Below are 16,031 nucleotides of genomic sequence, written 5' to 3'. Positions count from 1 at the left end.
GTGGGCTTCCTTGGAGGTCCAGCGGTTGAGACTTCACCTTCCAGTGCAAGGGGTGCAGGTTGGATCCCTGGTCAGGGAGCTGAGATTCCACATGCCTCGTGGTCGAAAAACCAAAACACAAAACAGAAGCAATGTTGTAACAAATTCAATAAAGACTTTAAAATACTAAAACCACCTTAAAAATAATAACTAGAAAAACATAATTTGAAGAACTATGTGGTCATTCAGTTCCGTTCAGTCGCTCAGTCGTGTCCGACTCTTTGCGACCCCATGAATCGCAGCACACCAGGCCTCCCTCTCCATCACCAACTCCTGGAGTTTATGCAAACTCATGTCCATCGAGTCGGTGATGCCATCCAACCATCTCATCCTCTATCGTCCCGCTTCTCCTCCTGCCCCCAGTCCTTCCCAGCATCAGGGTCTTTTCCAATGAGTCAACCCTTCGCATGAGGTGGCCAAAGTATTGGAGTTTCAGCTTCAACATCAGTCCTTCCAATGAACATCCAGGACTGATCTCCTTTAGGATGGACTGGTTGGGTCTCCTTGCAGTCCAAGGGACTCTCAAGAGTCTTCTCCAACACCACAATTCAAAAGCATCAATTCTTCAGCTCTAAGCTTTCCTCACAGTCCAACTCTCACATCCGTACATGACTACTGGAAAAACCATAGCCTTGACTAGATGGACCTTTGTAGGCAAAGTAATGTCTCTGCTTTTTAATATGCTATCTAGGTTGGTCATAACTTCCTTCCAAGGAGTAAGCATCTTTTAATTTCATGGCTGCAATCACCATTTGCAGTGATTTTGGAGCCCAGAAAAATAAAGTCTGATACTGTTTCCACTGTTTCCCCATCTATTTCCCATGAAGTGATGAGACTGGATGCCATGATCTTAGTTTTCTGCATGTTGAGCTTTAAGCCAACTTTTTCACTCTCCTCTTTCACTTTCATCATGAGGCTTTTTAGTTCTTCACTTTGTGCCATAAAGGTGGTATCACCTGCATATCTGAGGTTATTGATATTTCTCCTGGCAATCTTGATTCCAGCTTGTGCTTCCTCCAGCCCAGTGTTTCTCATGATGTACTCTGCATGTAAGTTAAATAAGCAGGGTGACAATATACAGCCTTGACGTACTCCTTTTCCTATTTGGAGTCAGTCTGTTGTTCCATGTCCAGTTCTAACTGTTGCTTCCTGACCTGCATACAGGTTTCTCAAGAGGCAGGTCAGGTGGTCTGATATTCCTATCTCTTTCAGAATTTTCCACAGTTTATTGTGATCCACACAGTCAAAGGCTTTGGCATAGTCAATAAAGTGGAAATAGATGTTTTTCTGGAACTCCCTTGCTTTTCGATGATCCAGCGGATGTTGGCAATTTGGTCTCCGGTTCCTCTGCCTTTTCTAAAACCAGCTTGAACATCTGGAATTCACGGTTCAGGTATTGCTGAAGACTGGCTTGGAGAATTTTGAGCATTACTTTGCTAGCGTGTGAGATGAGTGCAATTGTGTGGTAGTTTGAGCATTTTTTGGCATTGCCTTTCTTTGGGATCAGAATGAAAACTGACCTTTTCCAGCCCTGTGGCCACTGCTGAGTTTTCCAGATTTGCTGGCATATCGAGTGCAGCACTTTCATAGCATCATCTTTCAGGATTTGAAATAGCTCAACTGGAATTCCATCACCTCCACTAGCTTTGTTCGTAGTGATGCTTTCCAAGGCCCACTTGACTTCACATTCCAGAATGTCTGGCTCTAGGTGAGCGATCACACCATCGTGATTATCTGGGTCATGACGATCCTTTTTGTACAGTTCTTCTGTGTATTCTTGCCACCTCTTCTTAATATCTTCTGCTTCTGTTAGGTCCATACCATTTCTGTCCTTTATCGAGCCCATCTTTGCATGAAATGTTCCCTTGGTATCTCTAATTTTCTTGAAGAGGTCTCTAGTCCTTCCCATTCTGTTGTTTTCCTCTATTTCTTTGCACTGATCGCTGAGGAAGGCTTTCTTATCTCTCCTTGCTATTCTTTGGAACTCTGCATTCAGACGGGAATATCTTTCCTTTTCATGTCTCTTCTTTTCCCAGCTATTTGTAAGGCCTCCTCAGACAGCCATTTTACTTTTTTGCATTTCTTTTCCATGGGGATGGTCTTGATCCCTGTCTTCTGTACAGTGTCATGAACCTCTGTCCATAGTTCATCAGGCACTCTGTCTATCAGATCTAGTCCCTTAAATCTATTTGTCACTTCCACTGTATAATCATAAGGGATTTGATTTAGGTCATACCTGAATGGTCTAGTGGTTTTCCCTACTTTCTTCAATTTAAGTCTGAATTTGGCAATAAGGAGTTCATGATCTGAGCCACAGTTAGCTCCTGGTCTTGTTTTTGCTGACTGTATAGAGCTTCTCCATCTTTGGCTGCAAAGAATGTAATCAATCTGATTGACCATCTGGTGATGTCCACGTGGAGAGTCTTCTCTTGTGTTGTTGGAAGAGGGTGTTTGTTATGACCAGTGCGTTCTCTTGGCAAAACTCTATTAGCCTTTGCCCTGCTTCATTCTGTACTCCAAGGCCAAATTTGTCTGTTACTCCAGGTGTTTCTTGACTTCCTACTTTTGCATTCCAGTCCCCTATAATGAAAACGACATCTTTTTTGCGTGTTAGTTCTAAAAGGTCTTGTAGGTCTTCATAGAACTCTTCAGCTTCTTTGGTGTTACTGGTAGGGGCATAGACTTGGATTACTGTGATATTGAATGGTTTGCCTTGGAAACGAACAGAGATCATTCTGTCGTTTTTGAGGTTGCATCCAAGTACTGCATTTCGGACTCTTTTGTTGACCATGATGGGTACTCAATTTCTTCTAAGGAATTCCTGCCCACAGTGGTAGATATAATGGTCATCTGAGTTAAATTCACCCATTCCAGTCCACTTTAGTTTGCTGATTCCTCAAAATGTTGACATTCACTCTTACCATCTCCTGTTTGACCACTTCCAGTTTGCCTTGATTCATGGACCTAACATTCCAGGTTCCTATGCAATACTGCTTTTTACAGCATCTGACCTTGTTTCTATCACCAGTCACATTCACAACTGGGTATTGTTTTTGCTTTGGCTCCATCCCTTCATTCTTTCTGGAGTTAGTTCTCCACTGATCTCCAGTAGCATATTCGGCACCTACTGACCTGGGGAGTTCATCTTTCTGTTTCCTATCTTTTTGCCTTTTCATACTGTTCATGGGGTTCTCAAGGCAAGAATGCTGAAGTGGTTTCCCATTCCCTTCTCCAGTGGACCACATTCTGTCAGAACTCTCCATCATGACCCGTCTGTCTTAGGTGGCCCCACACGGCATGGCTTAGTTTCATTGAGATAGACAAGGTTGTGGTCCGTGTGATCAGATTGGCTAGTTTTCTGTGATTATAGTTTCAGTGTGTCTGCTCTCTGATGCCCTCTTGCAACACCTACCGTCTTACTTGGGTTTCTCTTACCTTGGACGTGGGGTATCTCTTCATGGCTGCTCCAGCAAAGTGCAGCCTCTGCTCCTTACCTTGGATGAGGGGTATCTCCTCACGGTCACCCCTCCTAACCTTGGACTTGAAGTAGCTCCTCTTGGCCCTCCTGCGCCTGCGCAGCGGCCGCTCCTTGGGTGTGTGGTCATTAGTATTTCTTATTTTTTAAGATTTTTTTTAAACTCCCAAAACATTTGGTATTGGGGTATAGCCGATTAACAGCGTTGTGGTAGTTTCAGCTGTGGTAGTGAACAGCATTGGGACTCAGCCATTCTTACACATGTTTCTATTAGCTATGTTTTTTTCTGGAAAAGGCAATTTAACGGGAGATGAGGTACAAATAAAAGCAGGAGTATGGATTTTGGTGAGATGATGAGGTCAGCTTCAGTATTATTTTTATAATCGCTTTATTGATATATAATTCCCGTATTATACAATTCATTCATTTAAAATGTAAATTCAGTAACTGTTAGTCTGTTCATAGATGTATGAAACTATGACCACAATTGATTTTAGAACATTTTCATCATCTTAAAAAGGAACCCTGTATCATCTTCAGCTATCACCTCCCATTCTTAGAAGCCCCTCGCTGCCCATCCCCTGGCAACCACTAATTGCGTCTATATGAATTTGCTTATTCTGAACCATTCATTCATTTTAAATGGAGCACGCCGTATCTGGCTTTTGGTATCTGGCTTCTTTCACTTTGCATATGTTCTCAAAGTTCATCCACATTGTAGCATGGATCAGCACTCCTTTCTTTTTTATGGCTGAAAAATATTCTATTGTATAACTATAACATATTCTGTTTATTTATTCATCAGTTGCATGCAAATCAATTAGCAGAATCCTCAGGTGCCTGATGAGTGCTCAGTGAATGAGAGGATGAGTCCATTCATTCCGCATGCATTTATGGACGACCTACTGTGTGGGCTTCCCTCATAGCTGTCGGTAAAGAATTTGCCTGCAATGCAGGAGACCCAGGTTCAACTCCTGGGTCAGGAAGATCCTCTGGAGAAGGAAATGGCAACCCACTCCAGTGTTCCTGCCTGGAGAATCCCATGGGCAGAGGAGCCTGGCGGGCTATATTCCATGGGGTCACAAAGAGTCGGACATGACTGAGCCACTAACACACTCTGAGTTCCTTTCCTCTACTCAATCCCAGTACTTCCAGGGAGGTGATGGCAGAGCTGGGAGAGAAACCAGGTCTCCTGTTACCTGAATGGTGCTTCTGACATCATGAGACTGGCCTGGATGCTAATGGAGAGCAATCTGGTCCATATATCTCTGTTTTTCACACAATTTCCGTTGTCCTTGGAGAAGGCACTAACTTTCTCCCTTTTTCTTTCCTGCACACTTTGTATTCTAAACTCTGATATACATGAAGAGCTCACTGTCATTTTGCCATTTGGAGCTTTGGTGGGCATTGGATATTGCCTTTTTTATTAATGGGATTTAATTTTTATCAATTAACTCTGATGGAAACTTGCTTGTGGTGTCTCTTCTGTGGCTGGTGTTTACAAGCGCCTCCAAGGAACACCTACCTAAATGTCTTAAAGCATGCTCATTTCCCTTTATCCATGCTGCTACTGCTGCTGCTAAGTCGCTTCAGTCGTGTCCGACTCTGTGCGACCCCATAGACGGCAGCCCACCAGGCTCTGCTGTCCCTGGGATTCTCCAGGCAAGAATACTGGAGTAGGGTGCCATTTCCTTCTCCAGTGCATGAAAGGGAAAGGTGAAAGTGAAGTCTCTCAGTCGTGTCTGACTCTTAGCGACCCCGTGGACTGTAGCCTACCAGGCTCCTCCGTCCATGGGATTTTCCAGGCAAGAGTACTGGAGTGGGGTGCCATTGCCTTCTCCGGATATCCATGGCCCCTTGCAATGTTGGCAACCTGGTTTCTAAGAAGTGAAATGTGGCTTCAATTATTTTCAGTTGAAGAGTTCAATTTAATTCGACCCTTACCAATTACGAGGTAACGGTTGAAAGCAGAGAATTTTCAAAAAAGTGAGTATTTCTTCTCCAACTACAGAAATGTATGTCTGAGATAACTAGCAATGAGGGACTGCAGTCCACTTAGGAGAAAACTTTGTCACTATCACATTTCTTTTTTCATGGATATATCTTTTCCTCTTTAAAAATGTAGAGCTGAAGCCACTGGGTACCGTGGCCGTTAGGACTGGGGGGATGTGACATCTGACATTTGACACCACTAATGGGAGCCCCCAGTAATAGTAGTGGAAGATCAAAAGCTCTGCCCAGTGGGTCTGGGTTGCAGGGGAGGGGCCTCCTGCCTTTGCCTTGGCCCACTCCCTGGGGTAAGTTATTCTTCCAAGTAAGATCTGCTTACTGCCTTAGGGAGAAATGCAGGCAGTGGAGCTCCTGGGAAACCCTACATTTCAGGCTCCACGGGTACTTCCTCCTTATGTAACCGGCTAGGGTTCTTTTTTTTTTTTAATTAATTAATTTTAATTGGAGGATAATTACTTTGCAATATTGTGGTGTTTTTTGCCATATATCGACATGAATCAGCCACGGGTTGGCAAGGGTTCTTGAATGGCAGAGGGAGACTTCGTTAACAGTCTGTGAGCAACTGAGAACTGTGCTCTGAAGCAGGAATCTACCTCCAACAAAAAAGAAGTAAAGTCAACATATTTGTAATAATAGGTATTGCTACTACTTATTGAAAAAGTACTAAGGTTGATAAAGGTCTATTTATCAAAGTTGTATATTGTAACAATCTTTGGAGATTAATTTTATTTAAATGAAAATAATTATGTACGTTATGCGTGTACATTGTTTTTAAAAAAATCCAAACAGTACAGATAAAAGCAGTGAAAAATAATGATCTCTTTCACCTCTGGATTCAAAATTTTCCTCCTCAGAGACAAGTAGAGTTCTGTGCATGTTATTCAAAAATGTTTGATGCATTTTCAACATTGCAATAATTTGTAAATAAGAGTCTGTAAATTGCATGTAGTCATCCAGACCCCGACTTCTATTCTAGCATTCACTGCTCTCCAGAAGTGCTTCACTTCTAGAAGCCTCTGTATTTACTTCCCTCATAAGGCTGTTAGCATCAAATAAGATAAGTCTTACATATCTGAAGTCCTAGTCAGGTCAGTGCTCAGTAAGTGGTGACCTATATGAATGATTATTTATGATTTTCCACTAAGTTATGGTTTCCAGATAAAATGTAGGGCTCCCAGTCAAATTTTCAGATAAACAATAAAGAATTTTCTAAGTATATCCCAAGTATTGCATGGGATATACTTACACTAAAAATAACTATCATTTACCTGTAGGTCTAATTTAACCAGGTATTCTGTGTTTTTATTTGTTAAATTCGGCAACCCTACAGTAAATACCAAACTCTAAGCCATAGGACATGGAGAGAACAGCATTCTAGAATGTCAAAATGTTATAGCTAGTGGGTGACTGTGGTTTAATCCCCTCATTTTATAAGGTCCATCTTCAGCACTCTGAGTATCAAGCAACCTAGCCAGATTCTTTTTTTTTAATTTTTGGTTGTGCTGAGTCTTCATTGCTGCACATGAGCTTATCTAGTTACAGCAAGCAGGGACTTCTCTTGTTGTGGAGCACAGGCTCTAGGGCACTTGGGCTTAGTAGTAGTTGTGGCGCATGGACTTGGTTGCTCTGCGGCACGTGGGCTGTTCCCGGACCAGGGATCAAACTCGCGTCCCCTGCTTTGGCAGGTGGATTCCCATCCATCGTACCACCAGCGAAGTCTCCTAGCCAGACTCTTGGCTGAAGAAGTGATATGGCAATAGGAGATTCTGTCTGTGGCTCTGTCCTCAGGACCAGTCTATTGCCAGATACACTCATGGGTTCTCTGCTTTTCTCTGTTGCTCCCCACACTCTCTGTCCTTGGAAAGTCTGGAACCAAGAAAGAATCTTCCTTCAATCGTAGCTGTAGGATTATGCACTGAGGGGAAGGGGAGTGAAGGGTGAGGAAGACTATTTAGTAAGCCCTGGGGCAAATGGATGGGTCTCAGGTTGAGTGAGGTGGAGACTGTGGGACGGTTAGTCTCTCAGGACTTGTGGAAGTCAGGAAAATTTCAGTTGACGTGTGGACCCCCCTGAGTGGTACCCTCCCCTTCTCTTTCTTGGATAGAATAAAACATGAAATGTTGTTGAAGGTTGCCTGTTGGGAGGAGCAGGAAGTTTTTGATATTTGGCTGTTGATAACTCAGCAAAGTCCTCCCTTAAAACATGTTAGATTATAATTTTCGTGAATAATATGGACACTAGATAAACATCTGGAAATGGAAAAAAATGAGAGCAAACATCTCTTTTCCTAAGCATGTGTTATCCTGTAGATTTCAGAATACTTAGGTGGTCTGATTCTTAAAAATATTTTATTTATTTATTTGCCTGAGCCAGGTCTTAGTTGCATCACGCAAGATCTTTGTTGCTGCATATGAACTCTTAGCTGCAGCATACAGGACCTAGTTCCTGGGCCAGGGATCAATCCTGGGCACTCCTGCATTGGGAGCGCAAAGTCTTAGCTACTGAACCATCAGGGAAGCCCCCTGGGGGTCTGATTTTCATGAGATTGACCTTTCTCTTTCCTCTGTGGTATGGTTCTCTCTGTTTCAGTCTCTCTATCGTCTGTCTGTCTGTAAGCTCCTCCTTCCTTCTTCCCCATTCCACTCCTGGGTCATTTCAGAGCACCTCTGGGATTCCCTTCATAAGCTTCAGTTTCATAATGTCCAAGGAAAATTTATGTCACTACATTCTGTGTATGATATTCTTATCAAGTGGCAGCCCAGGGGGACAGACAGTAGGGGAAAATGGTTTGCAGGCCGTTACCTTCCCCATTCTCTCCAGTAGAGAGAATGCTGATGGTCATCCACGGAAGCCATCGGAATGAGAGTATCTACAGCCAGCATGCGTGGTAAGTCACTTAGTCGTGTCTGATTCTTCATGATCTCATGAACTGTAGCCCTCCAGACTCCTCTGTCCGTGGGATTTTTCCAGACAAGGATACTGGAGTGGGTTGTCATGCCCCCCTCCAGAATTCTCCCTACCCAGGGATTGAACCCATGTCTCCAGCACCTCCTGCATTGGCAGGAGGGTTTTTTACCAATAGGCGCCACCAGGGAAGCCCCATCTACAGCCGGAGAGGAAGTGTTTTCTAAGCAAGTGGCTACCAGGGTTGCATTTGTGAAGGCAAATGAGAGGAGAGGTCTGATGTAGGGCATGAAACAAAATGGAATAATAAAAGACATTTCACGGTACTAATAAGTCTGGGAATGGTTGGTGAAATTATTTTGATTTTGTAAATTATTTTGAGAACTTATTTTTTGAGATATTTAAAGCTTTTCTTCCTACTTCCTTCCAATTATAATTATCAAATTATTGGGGAAATTGCTTCTATATTGTAAATCATAAAATAATAAGGCTAGTTTGGTCTCTTTTCTTCCCCTTTATATTTATTTATTTCTTTGGCTGTGCCATGCAGTATGCAGGATCTTAATTCCCCGACCAGGGACTGAACCCGTGCCCCTGTGTTGGGAGCACAGAGTCTTAACCTCTGGGCTGGCAAGAAGTCCCAGTTTGGTCTCTTGCTGCTGCTGCTGCGTTGCTCCAGTCGTGTCCGACTCTGTGTGACCCCATAGACGGCAGCCCACCAGGCTCCTCCGTCCCTGGGATTCTCCAGGCAAGAACACTGCAGTGGGTTGCCATTTCCTTCCCCACTGGTCTCTTAAGGAGGTTTTAATTTTTTGGTATGTGTTTGTGTCATATTTTTCATCAGGCTTTTTCTTAAGATGCATAGAAAACAAAATCTCTTTTAGGAATAGTAGATGCAAAGAAATGTGTAAAGTTAAATACAACCTATCTTTATGAATTCTGAAAGAAAAATCTGACTAATCAGCATGGTGTTGGTACTTTTAAAACCTCCAAAGGCCTTCAGGCAAGGAAGACACAAGAATCATAGGCTTGAAATATTACCATCAGTAAGTTGGAGTTTAATGAAGTAAAGCTTGATCTTCACGTAATGGTGTCAGTTAATTGAGCTTTGGCATACTCAGTGAATTTAACTACTGCTTAAGTCATGATTTTCTCCTCTGAAAACCAGGACAAAGGTTGACCATCTTGTTCTTTAACTTATCCTTGGTTAAAAAATAAAATCAAGTGGAAAAATTTTTTTTTTGTATGTTAGTCATTAATGAAGTGGAGGAAGTATTTGCATATGATAATACACTTATGTATTTAAGAGTTGGTTTGAATGATAACTACTGGTAAGGTGACTGCCAATGTATTATGTAAAGAATTAACAAGAGTTTTCAATAAAAGTTATGAGCTACTTTATGTGTTAAAACGTAAGCCATCAATTCCTTGTAAATGTCACCTACAGAGTGTAGGGGTTGGGCATGTCCTTTTTTGTTACAGGAACTCAGATATAGAGGCATTATTGTCTAAATATTTTTACTCTGAAACTTGTAAAAATTTATAATTTGTCAGTTCAGTTCAGTTGCTCAGTAATGTCTTTGCGACTCTTTGCGACCCCATGGACCGCAGCATGCCAGGCTTTTCTGTCCATCACCAACTCCTGGAGCTTGCTCAAACTCATGTCCATTGAGTCGGTGATGCCATCCAACCATCTCATCCTCTGTCATCCCCTTCTCCTCCTGCCCTCAATCTTTCCCAGCATCAGGGTCTTTTCCAGTGAGTCAGTTCTTCGCATCAGGTGGCCAAAGTATTGGAGTTTCAGCTTCAGCATTAGTCCTTCCAATGAATATTCAGGGTTGATTTCCTTTAGGATTGACTGGTGTTATAGCTGAAATGATTGCTTTCCTAGTGGTAGGAGTGCTTTCTTTACTTTGCAGTCATGCCTAGCCTTTTGAATTTCTAGATAGTTCACTTTGTTCTCCAATCCTACCCTATGCATTTTGTACCTGAGGAGATTTCTCTGCTTTCCAGAATGCTCTAGGGAGGTTTCTCTCAGCTGTTTCCAGCTAAGAGTCCTTTGTGTCTTCCTCAAAGGAATTGCTTCCTCTCAGCTACTCTGTTCTTCTTCCCACCTATTCAGATTGGCCCTGTTGCAGGAGGAGGCTCTGTGTGCCTTGGGAGAAATATCTCTCATTTCTGGTTGGTCCCCAGCCAGGGTTCGCAGCCCTGAGCACTCAGTGAGGACCTGTGGAAAAGAACGGGCTGGGAGAAGCAAACCTGTTCTGGGGTCAGGACTCCTGGAGTTCACATCTGTCATTGCAGTTCACACGTGCCCATTAGAAGTTCATTCAGTGTTTGGTTGGGTCCTCTTTACTCCAACCCTTGTAGGATTTATCCTCTTCCTGTTGCTCAGCCGGTGAGGAGAGCAGCCATGGGTATCTTTTCTCTTCCAAATGGCTTGTCATTAACTGGAGTTAAAATTTAGTCTGGTATGCATTCATAGCTTGGCCATCTCATTTGTTTGTTAGACAGAGGGTACTGGTCTCTTACAGCTTTCTGCACATTATCTTTAAATATATAAAACATTTTCTGTCTTGACTCTTAGAGTGCTCTGTCATCCATGTTGAATACGTGCTCCTCTCTGCCTGTTAAAATACTAATGGATTTTTTAGAACCAGATCAAGTCCATCTCCTCTGTGAAGCCTTTCCTGATCTCCTAGGGCACAGTGTTACTCTTACCTCTGAATTATTTAAGTACTTAATGTCTCTAAAATGCCCTTGATTTTGGAAACAATGCAGCTGTGCATTTTCATTTATTTTGCCTACATACGTCCCATCCAGCAAATGCCCATTTTGAAAAGGTGGGCATGTTTACATTAGCAGAACTGGTTGACTTGTATATTCATTGGCTCAGCTCCCAAATGTAGAGGTGCTCAAACGACTTAGAAGAAGTGATTGAGAGCAGCAGGAGTCCAGGGGGCCTAAAAAGGTTATAAACTTTTCCTTTGAAAAAAGAAGTAAAAGGTTGAATCTGAAAAACAAAAGCTATCTATTTTATCATCAGTTGTGCATAGGGCCTGAAAGATGACTCTGTGAAAGTGCTGCACTCAATATGCCAGCAAATATGGAAAACTCAGCAGTGGCCACAGGACTGGAAAGGGCAGTTTTCATTCCAATCCCAAAGAAAGGCAATGCCAAAGAATGCTCAAACTACCGCACAATTGCACTCATCTCACATGCTAGCAAAGTAATGCTCAAAATTCTCCAAGCCAGGCTTCAGCAGTATGTGAACCGTGAACTTCCGATGTTCATGCTGGTTTTAGAAAAGGCAGAGGAACCAGAGATCAAATTGGCAACATCCGCTGGATCATCGAGAAAACAAGAGAGTTCCAGAAAAACATCTGTTTCTGCTTTACTGACTATGCCAAAGCCTTTGACTGTGTGGATCACAATAAACTGTGGAAAATTCTGAAAGAGATGGGAATACCAGACCACCTGACCTGTCTCTTGAGAAACCTGTATGCAGGTCAGGAAGCAACAGTTAGAACTGGACGTGGAACAACAGACTGATTCCAAATAGGAAAAGGAGTCCGTCAAGGCTGTATATTGTCACCCTGCTTATTTAACTTATATGCAGAGTACATCATGAGAAACACTGGGCTGGAGGAAGCACAGGCTGGAATCAAGATTGCTGGGAGAAATATCAGTAACCTCAGATATGCAGATGACACCACCCTTATGGCAGAAAGTGAAGAAGAACTAAAGAGCCTCTTGATGAAAGTGAAAGAAGAGAGTGGAAAAAGTTGGCTTAAAGCTCAACATTCAGAAAACTAAGATCATGACATCTGATCCCATCACTTCATGGGAAATAGATGGGGAAACAGTGGAAACAGTGGCTGACTTTATTTTTGGGGGCTCCAAAATCACTGTAGATGGAGACAGCAGCCATGAAATTAAGACGCTTACTCCTTGGAAGGCAAGTTATGACTAACCTAGACAGCATATTAAAAAGCAGAGACATTACTTTGCCAACAAAGATCCGTCTAGTCAAGGCTATGGTTTTTCCAGTGGTCGTGTATGGATGTGAGAGTTGGACTGTAAAGAAAGCTGAGCGCCGAAGAATTGATGCTTTTGAACTGTGGTGTTGGAGAAGGCTCTTGAGAGTCCCTTGGACTGCAAGAAGATCCAACCAGTCCATCCTAGAGGAGATCAGTCCTGGGTGTTCATTGGAAGGACTGATGTTGAAGCTGAAACTCCAGTACTTTGACCACCTGATGCAAAGAGTTGACTCATTGGAAAAGACTCTGATGCTGGGAAAGATTGAGGGCAGGAGGAGAAGAGAGTGACAGAAGATGAGATGGCTGGATGGCATCGCCGACTTAATGGACATGGGTTTGGGTGGACTCATGGAGTTGGTGATGGACAGGGAGGCCTGGCATGCTGTGGTTCATGGGGTCGCCAAGAGTCGGACATGACTGAGCGACTGAACTGAACTGAACTGAAGCCTGTCTCTACAGTGATTTGGCTTCCAAGAGGTTTTAGTGTTCTTGTTGCTTATTTTATTATCCCAGGGTTTATAACCAAACCATCTCTGGATGATTTCAGTGACTTTGGCTGCTGAGTTTCTTTTCATATTCTGTGGTTTGTATCTTAGAATTTATTTAACAAAATTATTTTAAGGAAACTAGACCTTTTGGTTTGTAGGCACACAAACATTTTTTGTTTTTAAGTCAGATTTAAGTATATGTATATAATCATTAGAAGTTTTGGTTGGTAGTTTTATTGCTTGGTAAGTATTTTTGCCATTAACCTACTGGAGAATTCCACTGATCACTTTGCTTTTGCAATTGTTTGACTATTTGTACAGTGATGTCGAAGGTGTTTTTGTTACTTCCTGGATTGTCTTGTCCTGTTGAATACATGAAGAAGTACTCCACAGAGAATGTGAATAGGTGCAGGCTCAGCAAATTTCCTCTTCAATCCAAACCCACCTAGAAGACAAATTGGTGAACATCTGTTTGATTGGTGGCCAATTTGTGCAGTATTGATGGGTTATATTGAAACTTAGCCTTGTATCCCCTTCAGAATATTCATAAAGACACTCAAGTCAACCAGAGATTGTGTTGTTTCACTCATGGTCTGGAGTCAGTAATTATCTGGGATTCTACTGCATGATCTCTTTCTAGTTAATCTGTGTCCGTGTTTCACTCTCCTCAAGAACTCTTTCCTACATGAAGTTGCTCTGTAACCCTCACTTTTGTGCTTACCTTGGTTACGTGGCAAATGTATTTTGATTTAGAATAACAGTGCCCATTTGAGAAAACTTCTGACATGTCAAAATTAATACACTAAAGAAGGATTCTCGAAAAATTAGGAAATAATAACATTCAAAGGTTCAACGTCAGCTTCTTTAAAATTGTTAAGCCAAGGAACCCACAGAACAAAGTGCTGACTCTAAGGTATTTTCTCTCAAAAAACTCTCTAGTTCACTATCCTTCAAGCCACGTGGAACCCACTCTCCTTGCATCCCCCATCTCTGTGTTGTCTTCATCACCCGCTTTACAGTCCTTCTCTTTCTTCTGTTCTTCCTCTGACTTCCTAAATGAGTTTTCCTTTCTTCAGGATTTCCTTAATAAAAGAACACGCCCTTTTTATCACACTATAAAATGTCTAAAGCGAAAGAGGCAACATGGAAGCTGAATTTAAGCCAATGGTCTAGAATTGAGTAAAGGACACTAATTAAAAAAATTTAAACCTCAGTGAGATGGATAGAAATTTACTGCCGAGCTTGAGATTTTATTAGATATTTATTGTTCTGGACTATCAAATCTATACCAACTAGTTCATTTGATTGATAGCCCCCTCAGATGGGGGAAAATGGTTAAAAGCACAGGATGAGAAAGACAGAGAGTTTAAACAGCCCAGTGGTCCATAATTTAATAATCGCCTTGAGAGGGCAAGAAAAATAGTGTATTCCATTAAGCTATTTCATAAGTCTTTCCCAAAGAGAAGATTGGACAAAGATTCAAAATTGCAAACAAATGAAGATGAAGATGAATCAATAGGAGACTTAGAAAATAGACCCTCGGAAGCTTTTAAGCAGTATTCTGGCTAGTCCTAGCCGCTCGAGTAAAGGGAGCCTTGTCCTCTCCTTTTGTAAGTAGATTTAGACCTGAAATAGAGGTTTTTAGTCATAAATAAGTAAATTGGAATGGAAAATTGCCAATTTAAAAGATATAGAGAGTAAATAAGCTAGAAATGAAAATAGATTTCTAGATCTCAAGGCAAAACAATTGACCTTTGAAATAAGGACAAAAACAAGACTGAAAGTCTATGAATAAAGATCTCTGTAAATATTTGCAAGCAGAAGGGGCATTAGAAGAAACAGTGTTCCATATTACCAAAGAAATAAAACTCAAACATGGTATCATGCGAGGGAAACATTAGCACCCCCCAATTTCCTCTCCTTCCTCTGAACTTCCAGGAGAAATTGTCTAAAGACATGAAGAAAGCCATCAGCTTTCTTGTTAATATAGTTACCACTAACTCTCTCTGTCCTCCACTGCCTTAGAATTCAGTTCCCCAGAATGAAATGGTAAAGTTGTCTGAAAGGAAAAAGAACATGCACATTGACTGGAAGTAAGTACAGAAGAAAAAATAGTTTTACTGGTTTGTAACATTATGTAAGTTTCATTATGTAAGCCAGGGAAGCCTGATGTGCTGCAGTCCATGGGGTTGCAAATGGACATGACCGAGCCATTGAACAACAGTAAGTTTCATGTGTATCACATTATATTTGACTTCAGTATACAGTACAGTGTGGTCATCACCAAAAGTTGAGTCACCGGAAACATGACCCCCTTTACCCATTTTGTGCTCCCCCAACCACTTTCACCTCTGGTAAATATTACTCTGTTTTTTGTGTCTGCTGTCTTTTTATTTGATTATTTACTTGTTTATTTATTTACTTATTTGTGTTCCACATATGAGTGAAATCATCTGGTGTTTGTTTTTCTCTGTCTGATTTACTTCACTTAGCATAATACCCTCACGGCCCATCCATGTTGATAATAGCTATTCTAATGGGCATAAGATGATATCTTATTGTGGTTTTGCTTTGCATTTTCCTGATAATTAGTGATGTTGAGCATCTTCTAATGTGCCTGCTGGTATCGGTATGTCTTCTTCAGAAAAAAATGTCTATTTAGCTCTTCTGCCCATTAAAAATCTGTTGCTGTTGAGTTGTATCAGTTCTTTATATATTTTGGATGTTAACGGAGTAATTTTATGTACACGTGTGTGTGCTCAGTCACTCAGTCATGTCCGACTCTTTGTGGCCTCATGGACTGTAGTCTGCCAGGCTCCTCTGTCCATGGAATTTTTCAGGCAACAGTTCTGGAATGGGTTGCCATTTCCTTCTCCAGGGGATCTTCCCGACGCAGGGATCGAGCCTGCATCTCTTGTGTCTCCTGCCTTGGCAGGCAGGTTCTTTACCGCTAGTGCCGTGTTATGTCATACCAGAATGCAAGCTAAATTGTAAGAGGCAAACTTGAAGGCATGTGGTAAACTGTAGAAGACTAGAGAAGGTATAAATTTTATTTGCCTTGGTTTACTAAAGCCG

General features: G+C 41.9%; 1 protein-coding gene and 1 long non-coding RNA gene across 2 annotated transcripts in view; one reads left to right on the top strand and one right to left on the bottom strand.

Annotated features, from left to right (window-relative positions):
• Window positions 1–16,031, top strand: part of PLPP4 (phospholipid phosphatase 4) — a 438,966-nt gene that overhangs the window by 14,299 nt on the left and 408,636 nt on the right. The gene's annotated exons all lie outside the window — the stretch shown is intronic.
• The window catches only part of LOC145524140 (uncharacterized), a 76,451-nt gene continuing 73,594 nt past the window's right edge, over window positions 13,175–16,031 (bottom strand). Inside the window, exon 3 of the long non-coding RNA XR_014067255.1 lies at window positions 13,175–13,401. This is a non-coding gene — a long non-coding RNA (uncharacterized LOC145524140). The remainder of the gene's footprint in view (window positions 13,402–16,031) is intronic.

Source organism: Giraffa tippelskirchi, chromosome 2, assembly GCF_054371585.1.
Source record: "Giraffa tippelskirchi isolate mGirTip1 chromosome 2, T2T-mGirTip1v1.2.pri, whole genome shotgun sequence".
Taxonomy (NCBI): Eukaryota; Metazoa; Chordata; class Mammalia; order Artiodactyla; family Giraffidae; genus Giraffa; species Giraffa tippelskirchi.
This window is presented reverse-complemented; position numbering and strand designations above follow the sequence as displayed.